Raw genomic sequence first — 17,498 nt, 5'->3', positions numbered from 1 at the left:
GATCAACGAGGCTAAAAGCACTATTTTAGGGTTCTATCCACATGTACAACAAGTGAACTTTTGTGGATTTGACAGCAGGTGAAGGCAGCACAATTAGAGGCCTCATTCTGATATGTGACTAAGTATACAAGGTCTCCTAAGGACAACAAAGAAGGTTCTCTTTATAACAAAGCAAAGAAGCCCTAATATTCTAGGGTTCTCCTAAGAAGAAAAGAAGCCTAAGCAACAGAAGAAGGACGAAGTGTTGAGGAGCAGAGTGCCGGAAGACAGAGGACCATGTGCCAGAATTTATAGTGCAGAAAGAGGAAGGATTTGACTTGTGCTTGGAGGATCCTATAGTCAAGGGTCTAGGGTTTGGCAGTTGTTCAAATAAGAAGCTTCAATAAGAGAAAACTTACAAAGGGTTTTCCTCTCAAGAGTGGAGAGGTTTTGTCCCTGGCAGAGAGCCAAACTTTGTGTTCTTGTTATTTTGTTTTGGTAGCAGTTTGATGAAGTACACACATATGCACTAATAATAAGAAGAAGAAGCATAAGCTAAACAAGAAAAGTAAAAAGACTCCACAAATTGTTATCAAGTAACGATTCAACGAAGAATCATCACAACACTACTTTTCCCTAGATTCTTCAACAATGTTCTTGTCTCTTTGTTTTGGTAGCTATTTGATGAACTAACGAAGACACACTCTAATAATAATAAGTGAAGATTGGAATAAGAAAAATTGAAAAACACCTCACAAATAGTTATCATGCCTAGAAGAATCTCATTATCTATAATTGCCCTAGATTCTTCAACATGGTATCAGAGCTAAGGTGCTAAAGTCAAAGGAAGGGCAGCAAAAGAGACATACAAGGATCAGTCTTCAAGAAGGGCATCAAAGCAAGGTTAAAGAGCTTTGTCAAGATTGAAGGATTAGTCTACAAACAACAATCAAGAATCAGTCTACAACAACAAGAACTTGTGTCTCCACAACCATCATTCAAAGACCACCAAGACTCTCATCAAGATATCTACAAAGCTATGAAACTCAAAGGACCTCAAAATAAAGATCTCATCATCTTGGAAAAGATTGAAGCAATCTTGACCTACTCTACAAAAGAAGGCAAAACATATTGAAGGCAAGAAGGCATTGTCATCTTCAAGGTTGTAATCAAGCAAGGATCATTTCCTTATCTGAGAAGAAGATCATCCAAGGAAGCAACAAATCATCCCTATCAAAAGGAGCAACCTTTTCTATTAAGAAAAGGCTTTCTCATTCGAACGAAGATCATTCAAGAAGAAGCCATCATATATCTTCTTCAACCATCATCAAAGCAATCAAGGTGAAGATTTCATCTTCACATGACAAGTAAGTATCTTTTCATTCTATAATCAAATTTGGTTAAATGACTTCATGAATTGCAAGGACATCTATAGGTTGATGGGTCATCAAGATTCCTTGCATGAAGAAGGAGGATAGACATAGTCCTCTAAGTAGCTGAAGTCATTAAACATATCAAAAGGTCTCCTATGAATTTATGGAAAGGGATACTTATGAAAGATCCCCTCACATAGCAATATTGGAGACATCAAAGTGATGAAGATGATAAACTCATTCTCTGAATGTGCAATGAAGAAGGTCACATGAAATCTGATCTACATGAAAGTAAAAGGTATCAAAGGATGTAGGATATCTTCATAAGGTCTCATATACAAGATCTAGGAAGGAAGATAACCATCATTGATCTATAATGCACTAACAAGGTAACAATTATCCATGAGATAAGGAAGTTACCGCATTCAACAACTTATGGTTTCTATGCTAAATGGAGAAAGACAAGTTAATGACAAAAATAATTGAAGGTTAAAAGAACTCAAACATGTGTAGAAAGGAAAGTCAAGTGTGGTCCTCAAGCAGACAAAATAAGTATAGCTAAGATTCAATGCTATGGAAAGGTTAAAAGCTCATATCACTAGAAAGATAGAGGAAGCTGAAGAAAAGGGGCCAAGGAAAGAGGGAGTAACAAAATCTCTACTATGAGTAAGAAGGTATCCCTCACAAAAGGGTCCTATCATAAGCTCCTTAATCTTGTGTTACAGATATGACCAAGATAATAAGATGCATCATGGCATCATGGAATCATTAGAAACAAGAGCTCGTAACATCACCATGGGAATTATGAAGGACCAAAATCCACGACAGACAAAACATGAAGAATATAGCTCTTGGGAACCTCAGTGGACATTGAAGGAAAGGAAGAAGTGATCTAGGGCAAGGCTTATCATGCATCAAGCCAAAAAGGAAACATCTGCCAATTGGGGATATACAAGATCCTCAAAATTCTCTGATGGAATCCTCATCGTAGAATTCACTAATCTAGAAAGGAAGCAAGTGTTTCAACAAGAACTCCAACTTATGGAATCCATGAGATGATGATGTGATGACATGAAGCAGATCAAGGGATTGAAGTTCTTTTTAAGCAAGGAAGATGTTGGGAGAAGCCTCGATGATCTGAAGGTAAAATAAGGTATGTATGCTTATGTTTAATATTATAATGTCATGTCATATGGTTGCAGGTAACATGGATCATTACTTCTATCTTGAGAAGCATGATCAAGAGAAAAAGATCTCCTCCTCTGAAAGGATGCAAGAAGGCATAAGTCACACTAGATGAAATCAACACAATATGTCCTCATATGAAGTATGAGGTGGTTGACTACAATTAAGAAACTTTGATTAAAAGCTCCTAGGAATGGAATGTGTGAGGAAGGAAGAGATCGTGAGATATGCAACCATGATGAAGGCAATCAACATCCAAAAGACCAAGAAGATTTGACTAGGAAATCTCTCGGAAATATATGAAGACTCTGATGAAAGTCTGAAAAAGATGAAGACCTTTGACAATGGATATCTTTGGGAGATGTGTCAATATGTGTGCAGGATGCTAATACCTGCAAGAGGATTTCATGATGAAGAGCCATCTCATAAGGTATGATTTGATTAATATGGTGTTTTGATTTCTTAAATAATATCTGGATAATGCAGGGCTACTTGAACAAGAGTTGTAAATACAAGTACAACTAGCATTCATGTGGTGGATTGAAGAAGCATGATGAGAAAGAAGTAGTCATATAACGAAGGTTACAAATATTAAGAAGGCCACTTTCCATGAAGAAAGGAATGACATGATGAACTAAGGAAGAAAGTGATCAATGGATGTTACCCTACAAGGAAGAAGCTCAACTGATTTTCATGACATTAAGGAGAGAAGTTGATCAAGCAGCTGAAGGACCCACAAAGAAGAAGTTGTTGATGTATAGAAGAGTCCCTAGCTAAGAGGGAGCTCTGACAGGTCCCTGATCAAGAGGGAGCTTGGATTGGATCACACCTGATTAAAAAGGAGTGACAAGTTGTGTTTTTCTATTTTCATATGTCATGCACTAGACCAGGACTAACAACCGTAAGTCTAGGTGAAGGCCATGAAGAGAAATGTAGACACATGATATCCTTCCTAGTTGAGAGGGAGAGATAGACACAATATTCTTGTCTTCACTTTGGAAGAAAGAATGGAGGATTGGGTAATCATCTGGCATCCGGTGCTCTTTGAGGATGTGTAGGGTATCCAAGACAAGAGTAGGCAAGAGGACTGATATTCTTTGAGGGACGGGAACCCAAGATAAGAATAGTCCTAGAAGGTCAAGCTCAGTGAACACCCAGGTGGGTATGTACCTTGAGAGACAATGATGAAGGTGTCTATAATCATTGGTCTCGCCAACATTGTAGCTCATGATCTCGTGGAGAGATGGAGCTGTTAGTCAAGGCCTTGCACTATGACAATGCTGGTTGATATGATGCTATACAAATGGGATTACCAATCCGATTCTTCTTATGAGAAACTCTTCAGATTGAGAATGACCAGGTACCATCATAAATACCTCCCTAGTTAAGAGGGAGTGTTGAAGAAAGTGTAACTAGGTTTGGTATTTACAAATGTAATTTTGATCTTTGTACTTGTTAAGAAAAATAAATATTCTTTTTGTAATTTATAAGAATGAGTTTCTTGCTCATTTCATAGGTCTAGGAAAGATAAAGAGACAAAGTCAGGTATAAGGAGCTCTTCTTGAGCCTATGTGTAATGTATACAAGTCTAGAATAGCCCTCCAAGACAAGCACAATCCTCCAAGACAAGCATAAGAAGAAGTCTGCAAGCTAAACGATGAAGAAAAACAGTCATGTCGGCCTCAATACATATATAACTGTCAAGTCGGCTCATAAAAGGTGACACAACGGTTCAGTAGACATGTCGACTTATTTATGGAGACATAACAACTATAAATAGGCGTGTAGGGTCACCACAAAAGGCAGATTTTTGGATCTCTCTGAAACTTTGGATGATGATAGAGGCACAAAACTTCAGATGGGTACAAGAGTGCAGGAATCTCGGTCAAGTCACTTCGGACAAGCTCAATGGTTCAGGTTCTCGGATGCATAATAGTCTCTGTGTTTTTGAATGGGTACTGCAGAGATAATGTTTCGGTCTCTTCACTCACTGTCTCAGCATACAACTCAGTCATAGTCTCAAGCATACATATGATAAGAAAGATCTCGGAAAACACCCATTGTCTCGGCATATAACTGCAGTCACAAACTGTCTCAGCATACTAAACATGGTTACAACCTTGATATATTGGTGATGAAAAGGATCTTTGTGATCACACAATGATACACTCTATCTTGGCTTACTTCCTAGATACAGTCATGATCCCAGCATAGATGCAATTGTGGTCTCGATGGTGTCTCAATGAAGATATCAGTGGTGTAGTAATGATCTCAGTGCAACAGTGATGATGATCTTAGTAAGAGTGCAGTAATGATCTAAGTGAAGATGGAGATATGATACAACAATCATCTCAGTGAAGGTGCAAGAATAATGATCAAGGTAAAGCAACAATGTTGATGATGATCTCAGCAGTAAGAAGAGGATTGGTGTCTTGGTCTTGGAGTGGCCTAGTAGGTCAAGGGTCACGATCTTGGTATTCATCAATTGGAATCTCTATAAGAAGAATTTAGTGCGGGTTTTCCTCTCCAAGAGGGAGAGGTTTTGGCCCTGGCAGGATGCCAACATCTTGTGTTCTTGTCTCTTTGTTTTGGTAGCTATTTGATGAACTAACGAAGATACACTCTAATAATAATAAGTGAAGATTGGAATAAGAAAAATTGAAAAACACCTCACAAATAGTTATCATGCCTATAAAAATCTCATTATCTATAATTGCCTTAGATTCTTCAACATTTCTTTGATTGCATGCACCACCTGTACTATTTGGAATTGTCTACAACTGATAGTACACTGCCCTTGAACTCCAATCTCAATTGGGTAACTCGAATTCTCTGCATGCATGAGTTAATTTAGGCTGATTGATCAGTTTAACTGGATGATCACTCAGTGTGAAAAAAGTTACACACCCTTGATTGAACCTCCACTAGTTCTACTAACAGTGAGAACTAGTTACATTGACAATAACTCAAATTAACTGAACTAGATTGCTACAAATTAGCAATCAATCATGTAGAACTAAACTCAAGTGTCTCCAACTCGAATTAACTAATTTAACTGAGTGATAAGAGCCATATCACTTCAGTTAAATTCCTCCAAGTATTTTTATGAAATTAGAATTCAAATTTCTCCTAATTAATTTTGGGCAAAATTAAATTAGGAAATTCTTGCCTCATTTTCAACTCTCCCTTTCAGCAAGAGATGGATTATCAGCTACCTCGATCCTGCATCTATGGAACTCGAATTTGCATCTTGATAATGCCTTTGTCAAAATATCTGCATCCTGTTTCTCTATAAGAATGTACTCCAACAACATGATTCTCCTCTGCACACAATCTCGTAGATGGTGATATCAGATGTCGATATGCTTGGGTTGATCATGAAAAACTGGATTCTCAGAGAGTTTGATACAACTCTGGTTGTCACAGAAAATCACTATAGGATCCATCATCTGACCAAATAACCCAACAAGGATATTTCTCATCCAGATAGCCTCACATGCTGCTTTGCTGGCAACTATGTACTTTGCCTCTACTGAGCTGAGTGTAACAAATCTTTGCTTCCTGTTGTACCAAGAAACTGCTGCTGACCCAACATTAAAAATTCTTCCTGATGTGCCTTTCTTGTCTGATGGACTACCCGCCCAATCTGCATCTGTGAAGCCTTGCAACTTCACTCCCTCTGTTCGCCTGTACCAAAGACCAAACTGAGTGGTGCCTCTGAGGTATCTCAACACATGCTTTGCTGTCTTCCAATACATTTTGTTTGGCTTAACCATAGTTTGACTAAGCTGGTTAACTGCATAACACATGTCCGGTCGTGTGTTCACCAAATACATAAGTGAACCCACAAGTTGCCTGTAGATGGTAGCCTCCACTACTTCACCTGAAGTAGCATCTTCCTTCCTCCAATTCCTTGCTAGAGGAGTCTCCATGGGTTTGCTACTCTCTATGTGGAACTTCTTCAGTATCTTGTTGGCATACTTGCCCTAAGAGACAAATAGTTCCCCATCTCCTTGCCATACTTCCATACCAAGGAAATAATGCATGAACCCCAGGTCCTTCATCCCGAATTCTCTTGCAATTTTTTTTATTGCAAGACTTGATCAACTTCTCATCACCAATTAAAATTAAATCATCGACATATAATATTATAACTATAATCAGTAATTTACCTTCAACAACAATATTGTAAAGGTTTGCATCTGCTTCACTTTTGGTGAAACCCAACCCGATGAGTTTCGATCCTGTGTACCAAGCACATGGCGCTTGTTACAATCCATACAATGCTCGCTTGAGTCTGCACAAATATGACTCTCTGTTGAAGGTCTCAAATCCTTCCGGCTGCTCAATGTACACCTCTTCTTCAATCACTCCATTGAGGAATGCTGTCTTCACATCCATCTGATGTATCTTCCATCCCATGCAAGAGCTAGAATTGATTTGATTAAAGAGTACCTTGCAACTGGAGCAAAGGTCTCCTCATAGTCAATTCCCTCCACCTGAGAGAACCCCTTGGCCACAAATCTGGCCTTGTGTTTCTTGATGCTTCCATTTACTGCTTGCTTCACCTTGTAGATCCACCTGGAACCTACCACTAACTTGTCCTTTGGTCTTGGGACCACTTCCCAAACACTGTTTCTGATAATGGAATCATACTCCTCTACCATGGCATCAACCCATACTGGTTGTTGCACTGCTTCCTCGAATGAGGATGGCTTAGTCTCTACAAGCTCACTCATCAGAGCCATGTAGCCAGTGTACCGATCTGGTGACCTCCTCTGCCTGCGCTGTGATGTGGGTGCTCCCACATTATCTCTAGCATCATGCAATAATCTGTCATCTTCTCTGGTGCACTTCCTTCCATCTCTGGATGTCTCTGCTTGAGTGGAAGTCTCCACTCTCTCTACCTCTGCTTGTGGTTGCTCCACAACTTCCTGAGGTTCCTCCTTTGGAGCCAAAAGATCCTGCTTTGAATGCAACTGAAGCTCCCTCTCAAGGGAACACCTCATTGCCTTCTCCTCATCAAACTTCACATCTCTTTTGACAACTGTCATCTTGAGAGATGGCAAGTACACACGATAGTTGTGAGGTGTATTAGTGTACCCCACAAATATGCCCAACTCAGCTGTAGGCTCTAGCTTTTTCCTTGCATCCTTGGAAACATGATAGTAAACTGATGATCCAAAGATCTTGAAGTGTGACACATTTGGTTTCTTCCCTGAAAAATCCTCCTTTGATGTACTCATGACAAGAATCCTGCGAGGACACCTTTTCTGCAAATAAACAACTGTGTTGCATGCTTCAGCCCACAAGTGCAACGGTAGGCTCTGATCATGCAACATGGCCCGTGCAGCTCCCACAATACTTTTGTTCTTCCTCTTAGCCACCCCATTATGTTGTGGGTTATGAGGTGTTGTCAACTCCTGTCGAATGCCTTCTTTTGCACAGAAGTTCTTGAACTCATTCGACACATATTCTCCACCGTTATCGCTCCTGAGAGCCTTCACTTTCTTGCTAGTCTCTTTCTCAACAAGTGCTTTAAATTCAACAAATTTGGAGAATGTTTGGTCTTTCTTCTGCATGAAGAAGATCCAACACTTCCATGAGAAATCATCTACAAATATCACATAATACCTGTGCTTGGCCGTGGAGGCTATCGAGAAAGGTCCACACACATCCGAGTGAACTCTTTCAAGGACTGCTTGTGCTTTACTGTCCCGCTCATTGAAGGTGGCTTTCGTGTACTTCCCCAATGTACACCCTTTGCATGTATCTCTCTGCTCCAGTGCACCCTTGGGAAGTCTTGTAGAAATTCACTGCATGATCTTCAAGGCTCCATGGTGCAAATGGCCCAATATTCTATGCCATAATTCACCGATGTCTCGGCTCTGCACCTTCTCTGCTTTTGTGCTCAATGTTGCACAATCTTCTACATCCAATTTGTAGAGGTTCTTCACTCGAACTCTGATCCACTTCACCTGTCTCGTGGCGATGTGTCTAAGGAAAGCCTTTCCTTTGCTAAATATCATATCGTATCCACAATTTTCCAACATAGCAACTGAAACAAGATTCCTCTTTAGACCCAGAACATACATCATATCTTTTAATTTGAGAGGGGAGCTACTGAAAAGTAATTGTACCAATACTGGTAGCACTATATCTTCCATCATTTCCATTTCGATGTGCATCTAGAGGCCCTTCTCCTCCAATTCACTGAAGAATTCTCGGTTGTCTGTTCATATGGAATGAAGCCCCACTATCCAGATACCACACACTACCCATCACGTTGCTTGCCATACAAGCGATGAGGGTGAAATCAAGTTCGACTTGTGAAGCAAGAGTTTTACTTGCCACTCCAAAAGGCTACTTACACGCCTACTTGTGTGGACACTTCGTGGCATAATGTCCTAGTTCATGACAGTGAAAGCAATTGATCTTCGACAAGTCTTTCTTCTTGCCGTCTTGACTGGAATCCCCTTTGGATTGGGATTTCTTCCCTTTCCCTTTCTTTGCCTTTCCAGCCAAAGACACTATTCCCCTCATCATCATGCTTGGATGAGGTTCTATCTCTAGTGTTCTGCCTTATCTCTTCTTGCACCAAGTCGGACCATAATTACTCACAATTTGGTAGCTTCTACCTCCCATTTACCGAATCCTGGTAACTTTGCCAACTCTTGAGAAGGCCTAGAAGTGTTAGGCTTACCAGATCATCTTCAACAACTGTAATACAAACACTCCCAAGTTCATCCCGAGATTGGGTGAACCTACTCAGGTATTTTGGTATTGTGTCACCCTTCTCCATCTTGATCTTTCGAAGCTTGTTATTTAGTGCCAACTTCCTGTGGTCATTGCTGTTTTGAAACAAGTCTATCAAGGCTTGCTGTTAAGTTTAGGTATGTTCTATGCTTAAAGCAATTTATTTCAATTTTCACAGTTAGCTTAATATCTTTTCCAGATTAGCAATCACATCAGCATTAAAGTAAACTGCAGATAGAACATACACATAAATCGCAGAAGACAAGCCAAGACAAAAGGACACAAGATGTGGCGCTACTAGCTAGCCAGGGACAAACACCAATATGGGGAAACCCTTGATCAATTCTTCTTATATGCTCTTCAATAGTTCAACAGAGAGAGAGAGAGAGATAGATAGTACATTTACAACAAAAGTCAACACTTCGACTTTCTAGATAAGAGAATAGATCATCTCTACATGAGATCAGTTGAAGACATGCTGCTTCCACTGATTCTCCAAGGTGACTCCTTCACCTATCATTGTGCTGCATCTCGTCCACATGCTGCACCTCACCGTGCTGCACTCATCATCATAGTGCTGGACCTAATGACCATGCTATGCACTTCATGCTGTTGCTCCTGTCACTGAGCTGCTCTCATCATGGATTTGCACCCAATGCTGCACTCATCACTAATCTGCACTCAATGCTGCACTCATCATCACTTCATCCAATATGTTGCTTTACACTTACCGGTCTTAGTTGCTTGCTATGGCTTACAGCATAGCGGAGCCGCTAGACTCCTCCAAAGTGCAGTCAACTAACTGTCACAATGTCTTCCTTGATTTGTCTGCAATTTTCCTCTAAGGGAAGGCTGTCTTTGCCTTCATAAGACTGTCCTCCATTTATTACAACATATATATATCTGACATGCCATACATCAGACTGAAGATGTCGCTGTCATGTGTTCACTAGATAACATACAACCTAGAGAGCAGACTTCACTGTTTCTTCTTTATGATAGTGAATTCCCAGTCCTTAACTCATGCCTTGTAACAGTTTTGTCTACAACACTATGCTGCCATCTACATCACACTTAGGCACCTACAACACTATGCTGCGATCTACAACAAACTTAGGCACCTACAACACCTAGTCCATGTTGTCATCTCCAACACACTTAGGCACCTACAACACTTAGATTCATGCTGTCACCTACAACATACATAGGGACTCCTTGTGCTATTGATAAGGGTTGCGTATTGTAGACAAAACAGCAACTAGGTATCCTTGATTAGACTGCGGATTAGGGCCTTTGTTTGCTGTTCGTTAGGCCTCCTTAGACTGCAGCTAGGGCACCTTATTGGATTGCGTATTAGGGCCTTTTGTCTGTTGTTCATTAGGCCTCCTTAGACTGCGGCTAGGGCACCTTGTTGGACTGCATATTAGGGCCTTTTGTTTGTTGTTCGTGTATCTCTATTGCTGTTTCTAAGGGTTGTCCCAAACTCTTCTAGAACAACATATATATATAGGTATGATAGGCTGCGTTAGAGTCTGTTGTTTAGGCCTCCTTCATCATACTAGATCTCCCTTCCTTTCTGCGTCTAGGGCTTCTTCATTAGGGCAGCGTAGATCTCCATTAGGGCGACATTATCCCTTAGGATCTCTCCTCCTACTAAAACCCAAAGACAAGTAGAGAGGAAGAGATCCCAAGTGAGTGTGGAAATGACTTGAAGGCCACCTCTATTTATACGAAAATGTTGAGCACAAGTGGGGTTTGTTTGGTTGCTGGCCGACCTTGACGAATTATCCCATAAAACTAATAAATTCATATCTCCATGAGTACTTATCGGAATCGGATGATCTTTAGATCAATCCTACACCTCTCGATGAGAGGGATCCAAGAAAAATATCAACTGCCATTAATAAGATGACCCACATGGAGTTTGGCCCTAGTTGCCAATTTTAACACTTGCCTCATTGCATATGGGGTATCCTTCCCGTGGAGATTCGAGAAAATATGATCTCGAACTCCTTCTAGTATGATCCTCCTCGCCTTTGCCACACATTTCTTCCACTTTGCTAGACCTTGAGCATCAGTTGTTGGAGGATTAGGAATATCATTGTCTATGAATTCCTTCAGCTACCCTCAAGGGCATACTCGAGTCTCAATCCATAGAACGACATCCTGCTGGCTCTAAAAAATGATACTACAAATTCGATTCACCTGCAAAGACAAACTCGAATTCTTCTCTTGTATTGTGATTCTTGCTCTGATACCATGTAGAAATTCTTTGTAGATTCAAACTGCTTATGTAATATGCTAAAACAAAAGACCTGAATCTACTCATTAGCGGAAACAATTAAACTGTCGAGAAATGACAACATAAACATGAGACAAGATTCAATCACATATGTTCAGAGATTTATCTAAGGGGAAAGCAATTGCTCAAAACCCCTTCCTATTTGTATTGCATTAGTAAAAAAATAGAGAATAAATACAATGCTTGCTCAAGCCCGAGCAACCTCTGCACTAGTATAATCTATCTCACTACTTCCTAGATAAGCTTTGGTCAATACTTAACCAAATCCAAGCCTGCCCAAGTCCCTATTTCCTTGCGCTGTTCCTCAAGGAATTAGCCCCCTATTAATTAGGGAAATTCCCAATTAGAATTGCGCAATCCTTGTAGGCCCTTCTTTGATTGCATGCACCACTTGTACAATTTGGAATTGTCTACAACTGATAGTACACTGCCCTTGAACTCCAATCTCAATTGGGTAACTCGAATTCTCTGCATGCATGAGTTAATTTAGGCTGATTGATCAGTTTAACTGGATGATCACTCAGTGTGAAAAAGTTACACACCCTTGACTGAACCTCCACTAGTTCTACTAACAGTGAGAACTAGTTACACTGACAATAACTCAAATTAACTGAACTAGATTGCTACAAATTAACAATCAATCATGTAGAACTGAACTCAAGTGTCTCCAACTCGAATTAACTGATTTAAATGAGTGATAAAAGCCATATCACTTCGGTTAAATTCCTCCAAGTATTTTTATGAAATTAGAATTAGAATTTCTCCTAATTAATTTTGCGCAAAATTTAATTAGGAATTTCTTGCTGCATTTTCAACAATTAGACACTGACGATCTAACCATGGAACACAATGAAAGTGACTAAAACATGACTAAGTGACCACCATGATGTTGGTCTATGAAGAATATGATGCACCACTGAAGCAACCTCCACCAATATCCCACTCTTTGGAAGGCTAGGATGATCACGCCAACCTGCACAAAGTCAACTTTACCTCTCATGCAACATGAGGGGTAATAGACTGGATGCCTATTATTGACCTTGACCTTTCTATAAACTTGAGCCTGCTCCTTTTGCTTTTGTTTTAGTAGCCCACCATTCCTCCTCGATTATAACTTTTCTTTGGATGGTACCTGAATTTGCTGACTCTGCTTCCTTTTGACCTGCTTCATTGGGCATGCTACGTTTGTTAGATTCCTTTATAGGACAGTTTGGGAAGATGATCCAGTGAGAAACAGGCACAATGTGCATTAGGGAGATTGAGATAAATTAATTTTTGAATATGAACTCTTCGTGGTAGATGAAATTTAATCTCATAAGGGAGCTTCTTGGTAAGTTCTACTGCCCAAGCCAGCAAGCCTGGCCTTATTGATCTCGTTATCTTCTTGCTTCCACCCAGAAGTCAAGCAAAGGGTTTGATTATTTTTTCAATCCAAGTTCTGCAATGTTCCAGCAAATCTGGGAAACCAATCCACAACAGGTCCTATCACTATGATGAGAAGCATATTCTGGTGAAAGTTATCTATGCATGAACATGTGCAGGAGCTCTCGTGATCCTCCAGGTTTTCTTCAACAACACACCATTGACAGTTTTTCCAGTCTCAAACACTACACAGGTATATTGTCTTTTAAACCCCTATACAATTTCATCTTCCATCCTCTTGTTTCTCAGTTTTCAGGATAGAATTTCTAACTTTCTATGTCTAAAGGATATATAAGAGAATAGCAACTCTTTTATCCAATGTTTTAACTAGAGCTTTAAAAGCTTTGTAATCCTGAAAGTATGTATAAAATTCCCCTCAATTTGATTTCTAATTCTGGTGCCTAGATTCTGATTTCCCTGTGTATCTATCATATAATCTCTTCAATCATGGCTTCTTGTTGCAGGTTGCTCAAATGTGATTGGACTCCTTTACCCATCTTTTTTGAACATATGTATTTGCTTCTCAAGGGAGAGATGATTCCCGTTGTAGTCCATTTCATACAGTGGGCATGTGCTCCTCATTTTGGCTGCCAGATGTTTGTAGTAAAAAGTTCTCTTTTGGTGCTGCATCCTGATTATGAGCTTAGCATTAGAACTTTCAGCACCTATTTCAAGATGCTTGAGATAGCTTTTGCTTGAAATATTTTCCTTGATGTGTTAGACAGAATCTCACAAAAATGGGTTATTGAAGATGGACTCAGGTCTCCTGTTGACAAGCTGTTCGGCTCCTGTGCACATGTTCAATTCTACAGTATTTTTTTTGCTAAAGCAAGAGTCGTACCTTCTATTTCATTAAATCGGAAAACAAATTACATAAAATACAACAGTCCCAAAGGAACTGTGGGCCAAAGAAATATCAAACCACTTAAAGCCTAGGTCACCGAGCTAAAGGCTTAAAAGCCGAGCCAAGGTCCCACAAACAAAACTACAAAACCCACGAAATACAAACAAAAGCCGAGACCGTTCGATCCCCCCTCAGAGATCTGACGGACGAGGCTCAAATCGGGGCGAGAACATGCATCCACTTTAAAATTAGAATCGGACCTGATGAGGAAATAGGGACCATTCTAAAAGGATTTCGGGTTCGAATGGGGGGATAACCCTCGAGCATGTAGTCCGCCTGAAATCCACCGATTCCCACCATGAAGCGCAACAAGCACAGAAGATAACGCTCACTCGGACCTGCATACTTTTCCTCGATCGTCGAATCTCCTTGCCAGATCCAACGGTAGAGGATAATATCGCAAGACCTAAAAGCACGGAGAATGACCGCGCGATAAACACCTTGGACCCACCAACATGCTCACTTATTCTTGACCGTAGATTCGTCGTGCTTGATCCAACGGCTGTGGAACATATCGCACGAGCCAAAAGCATCGAGAATTACCGCGCGATGAGGGTGGTATTCCTTCCCGTCCCTTGGCCACGTGTTGCTTTGTGAGTGGAATCGCTCCCAACTCCGAAAAACCACTTTCAGCTTGAAGGGCATGCGATAAACTAGAAACCACCTCGTGAGCAGTATTGCCACCACAGAAAGAAAACCTGGGGTTTTGAGTTTGCCGAGAAAGCCAGGATTCCGACCCCTCGCACTAACCCATCTCCTCGGGTGACTAAACCAAAGGAAGATGAAAATTCCTCCGTCTAGCCATCTATCCAAGAAACAATGTTTGCTGTCTATCCAGAGACTTCTATGTTTGTTCTTGCCAGGGTTGAGGAGGCCGAAAATGACCTGCACCCCAAAAATGACCTCACTTTGGAAATAACACTTCATAAATAAACCAAATCAACTAGACCCCGTCTCTGTGGCTCTGTTACGAAACACCACTCTGTCCTCATCCGCCTGATCTTGATAATGCGCTTTTAATCTATTCTGAGGCATCTCTTGCCACCTCAGCTCGACCCTGCTTTTGGTGTAGAGCACCCCTTGATTGGCCAGGATGTCCACCAATTTATTTGTCGTCCTTAGCACATGGGTAAAACTCACGGTACGTAAGCCCAGTAGGTGAAGCTGAATCCGTTGAAAGACCTGAAGCAACCTCTAGTGTTTTGAGACTTTTTCCGGCTCCGTGCCATAGCTAATTCTCTTGACCAAGTTAATGATTAACTCAGAATCAGCTTCAACTATTATATTCTAGAGATTATTCCACTTCAGGAATTCTAAATAATGCTCAAGAGCCATTAATTTTGCCATATTATTAGTGGCTCTTCCCAAATGGCAATGGAAAATAAAAAGGATGTAGCCATTTTCATCCCTTAACACCCCTCCAAAGCCAGCAATACCCGGGTTGCTTTTTGAGGCCCCATCAATGTTGTATTTCAAAAAACCCTACGGGGGTGGATGCAAGTAATCCTGCTTAGTGTCCAGTTTCATTACCTTCCTATCCAAGCCCTGTGGTATGAGCCCCTGCATACCCAACTGAAGAAGTATCTGCATTTCAGCTTCTGAAGGTGGATTCTTTGGGGAAGTTCTCACAATAGTACCTACCGTCTCCTTAAGCTGTCTTAAGATCTACTCAAAAATGTGTTGGGAGGAACTTTTTTCATTTTTGAAGATTCTGTTGTTCCTTTCTTTCCAGACATTCCATATTATGAAGCTTGGCGTTAAAGCCCAAGCTGAGCAAAGAAATTCATAATCAAAGAAGTTTCGTCTCCAGTTATTTAGGGTGTTGATAATGCTTCCTTTGTCCCTGCCTGTCTGTTGGAAAATAGTGGCAAAAGTATCCCACAAACTAGAGGTGAAAATGCAATTGTTGAGAAGGTGCTCCATTGTTTCCTCCTGGGCTTCACAGAGCTGGCATCTGGAAGGACCCAAAACACTCCTCTTCTGAATGTTTTCCCAAGTCAGAATTTTCTTATGATGAACTAACCACATGAAGAGTTTGATCTTCATCCATCCTTGATGCCTCCATAGGTTCTGCCAAACCCTGTCCGGTACATTGGAGTCCAGCTCAAGGAGTATGTGTTTTGCCTCTTTAAGATTGAAGGTACCTTCATTATTGTTACCCCATCTAAGTTGGTCATGCCCCCCTGTCACTAAAATTTTCCTTTGGTCCAACATTTTTAGAAGTACCTCAGCGTTTGCTTTCAAGGGGCTACCATCCCTGTAATCTATATTCTTCTAGGTTCTCCATTTTCCTTCACTATTGGTTTGATCCCAAAAATCTTTTACCCTAAGTAACCCTTTGGTATCAATTTCTTTCTTGAGGTCCAGAAAGTCCTCTCTTAACAGTGTAGGTTCTTGTTGCCATTTATCCTCCCAAAACAAAGCAAGATCTCCCTCTCTGATTTCCCAGAAGCTATTTTTTTGTACTAAGCCTCTATTCTCCCAGGCCTTATTCCAGATGTGTGAGCCTTTTATGATGCCAGTCATCCTTATGTGATCATTATCTTGCCAAGTGCTGGCATATTTTTCTTTCCAGATACTAGCCCACTAAGCCTTTGGATCTTTTACCCAACGCCACCATAATTTTGCCCCTAAAACTTTGCTTAGTGCTTCCGGATCATCCAATCCAAGACCCCCATGGTTTTTAGGTTTGCAAATCTTATCCCAGGCTACCAAGGCCCATTTCTTTCTCTGCTCCCCCTTACCCCAAAGAAAGTGTCTTTGAATGGTTCTAAATTGTTGCAAAACTCCTTTTGGAGCCGGAAGGGCTGATAACATGAAGGCGGGGATTGATGGAAGAACAACTTTTGTAAGCACTAATCGACCAGGAAAGTTTAAAGATCTAATAGTCCATTTCCTGATTTTATCCTGCATCTTATTAATCATCGGCTCCCAAATGCTCTTGTGCAAAGGTTTATTAGTTAGAGGAACTCCCAAGTATTTGGAGGGAAGGACATCCCTTTGAAAGCCCATAATTCTGGAGATATTTCTCTGAATAGGAATATTGGTATTAAAGAAAAAAATCTTAGATTTGGAGAGATTAACTTCCATACCTGTAGCCCTGGCAAAGTCACATAGGATTTGTTTATAAGCTAGGGCTTCTTTGACCGTGGGGATACCTGCAACATGGTATCATCAACAAATTGTTGATGGGTCAAAGCCTGTCCAATCTTAGAAAGTTGGAGACCCTTGATGTTGCCAACTTCTTTTGCATGCTTGATTGACCGACCAAGTCCTTCCATCATGAGGATAAAGAGAAAGGGAGAGAGCAGATCTCCCTGCCTGAGGCCTCTTGAAGGAGTAAAAGTCTTGGAAGGAGAACCATTAACCAGAATTGAAAAGCTAGAAGAAGTTACCAGAGCCATGCCCCATCTTACCTAGTTATGAACAAACCCAAAAGCTATAAGGACCTTCCTGATATAGGTCCAATTCAACTTATCTTAAGCTTTGGCTAGGTCCAATTGCATGATCATGCCAGCCTTCCTATTGCTTAACAATGAGTGCACCACCTCATGCGCTTGAATGATGTTATTGAGAA

General features: G+C 40.7%; 1 protein-coding gene across 4 annotated transcripts in view; it reads left to right on the top strand.

Moving 5' to 3' along the window:
* The window catches only part of LOC149220354 (uncharacterized), a 115,578-nt gene that overhangs the window by 90,026 nt on the left and 8,054 nt on the right, over positions 1-17,498 (top strand). The gene's annotated exons all lie outside the window — the stretch shown is intronic.

Source organism: Pinus tabuliformis, chromosome Q (assembly GCF_031772625.1).
Source record: "Pinus tabuliformis cultivar Carrire ecotype Pingquan chromosome Q, CPIR1, whole genome shotgun sequence".
Classification (NCBI taxonomy): domain Eukaryota; kingdom Viridiplantae; phylum Streptophyta; class Pinopsida; order Pinales; family Pinaceae; genus Pinus; species Pinus tabuliformis.
The sequence above is the reverse complement of the archived record's forward strand: the minus strand, read 5'-3'. Positions and strand labels throughout refer to the sequence as shown.